Source organism: Cricetulus griseus, chromosome X (assembly GCF_003668045.3).
Source record: "Cricetulus griseus strain 17A/GY chromosome X, alternate assembly CriGri-PICRH-1.0, whole genome shotgun sequence".
NCBI classification, from domain to species: domain Eukaryota; kingdom Metazoa; phylum Chordata; class Mammalia; order Rodentia; family Cricetidae; genus Cricetulus; species Cricetulus griseus.
In genome coordinates this window covers 123,501,082-123,503,431 of record NC_048604.1, presented here as the reverse complement: position 1 = coordinate 123,503,431, position 2,350 = coordinate 123,501,082, and the positions used below count along the sequence as shown (strand labels likewise).

The 2,350-nt window shown below is 40.0% G+C and overlaps 1 pseudogene; it reads left to right on the top strand.

Annotated features, from left to right (window-relative positions):
- The first annotated feature begins 282 nt into the window (after window positions 1–282).
- Window positions 283–1,350, top strand: LOC100769031 (annotated as a pseudogene).
- The last annotated feature ends 1,000 nt before the right edge of the window (window positions 1,351–2,350 follow it).

Genomic DNA, 2,350 nt, shown 5'->3' with positions numbered 1-2,350 from the left:
GTTACTGGCTTTAATAGACACCTTTTATCAAATTGTAGAAGGTCCTCTCTTTTTCTAGTTTGCATGGAGTTTTTTATTTATGAAAGGGTGTAGCATTTTTGTCAAATGCTGTTTCTGTGTTTATTGAGATGATAATGCATTTTTGTTATTAATAAGACATTTATTGTCTGAATTGTTTTTCTCCTTTTAAAAAATGTATAAATGTTTTATAAATTTATTTAATTTAGAAACAACCTTTCCTCGGGCAACAAGGGAAGAGAGTGCGGCCGTGGCGCTGGGGACCGAGGCACAGGAGGACCCGGCATGGACAGCTGAGATGTTGGGAGTGGCGGCCGGAATGACCAACAGCAACATGGCCAAAACCTTGGCCAGAGCTACGTGTGAGGGCTGCAAGGGGGGTTCGCACCTGCTGAGAAGATTGTGAACAGTAATGGCGAGCTGTACCATGAGCAGTACTTCGTGTTGTGCTCAGTGCTCCCAGCAGTTCCCAGAAGGACTCTTCTATGAGTTTGAGGTAAGGAAGTACTGTGAGCAAGATTTCCAAATGCTCTTTGCTCCCTGCTGCCACCAATGTGGTGAATTCGTCATTGGTCGGGTTAGTAAAGCCATGAACAACAGCTGGAATCCTGAGTGCTTTAGATGTGAACTCTGCCAGGAAGTGCTGGCAGACATAGGTTTTGTCAAGAATGCTGGCAGACACCTGTGTCGTCCATGTCATAATCGTGAAAAGGCCAGAGGCAATGGAAATTACATCTGCCAGAAATGCCATGCCATCATTGATGAACAACTTCTGATCTTCAAGAATGACCCTTATCACCTTGACCACTTCAACTGTGCCAACTGCGGGAAGGAGCTAACTGCTGATGCCCAGGAGCTGAAAGGGAAGCTCTACTGTCGGCCATGTCATGATAACATGCGGATCCCTATCTGTGGTGCCTGTCGGAGGCCTATTGAAGGGCAAGTAGTGAATGCCATGGGCAAGTAATGGCACATGGAGCATTTTGTTTGTGTCAAATGTGAAAAGCATTTTGGCATCTTGGACATCGCCATTACAAGAGGAAGGGCTTGGCCTATTGTGAAACTCACTATAATCAGCTATTTGGTGATGTTTGTTTCCACTGCAACCGAGTCATGGAAAGTGATGTGGTCTCTGCCCTCAACAAGGCCTGGTGTGTGAGCTGCTTTGCCTATTCCACATGCAATACCAAATTAACATTCAAGAATGAATTTGTTGAGTTTGACATGAAGCCAGTCTGCAAGAAGTGCTATGAGAAATTTCCATTGGAGCTGAAGAATAGATTTAAGAAACTAACTGAGACCTTAGGAAGGAAATAAGCTCTGGTTTGGGTTTTGCTTTGGTCTCACTTCTAGCCAATATGACTTCATTTGATCCACTCTAAAGATGTATCAAAGCATTAGAGAGAATGGTTTTCTTCATTTCTCTTTGCTGATTTAAAAAGAAAAAAAATGTTTATTCCTATGTAAAACACAGATGAAAACAGGACTTTAGCCTTAGCAGTCTGTGGACATTAAAACCTATATGGCAAATAAGAGAGAGAAGGGGGGAGAAAAGCAAAAAAATATGTTAAGGGTAATTTTAAGTAAGCCCTGTCCTCTAAATATTAATTTGCCTCTTCAAAATTAAGCACCCTGCTCTACAGACCAAAGGTGAATGCATGTGGAAAGAGAACTCACTCCCACAAATTGTTCTCTAACGTCCACAGGTCACCTCAGACCTAGGCCAGCCATGGCAGCATATTGAAACCTTGTTTCAAAGAAAGAAAAGTGGCTGTGTATGTCCTATGCCTGTGTGTTAGTATCTATGCTCCATGCATAACCTTACTTGCCTTGCCTTAGAAAACTGCATCCCCTAATCAGGAATGCTAGATGTTTATATAATGCCAAATAAAAATGAATATTTTGAGCTTTATAGTCAGCTTTTACATGACTTAGATTTTAAAAGACTCTAGACTCTGCTTTCTTTTATATCACAAGAAAATAATCTCTCACCTATATACTGGAGAAGGATATAAGTTTACTTATCTAAGTAAACTGTCAAAATATTTCCTATACAGTGTTAGTGTGTTTATCCAGTTAGTGCTGTAACAGGAACGTGCATATTACTAAGAAGCAAACACTTTTCAGAATGACTTGAATTTTTGTTAAATCACTATGCTTAGTATTCTACTTTCTTCTCCTTATGAACTTCTTCCTTCATATAGTTACTTCATTGGTTTGCTGTAGCTACTAGGATGTCTTTTACATTCTTTAGCAAAATAAAAAAAACTGTACTAGTTAACCTTTATAATATTGCACACTATGTGATCTTGGAAAAATGAAGCATTTAAAA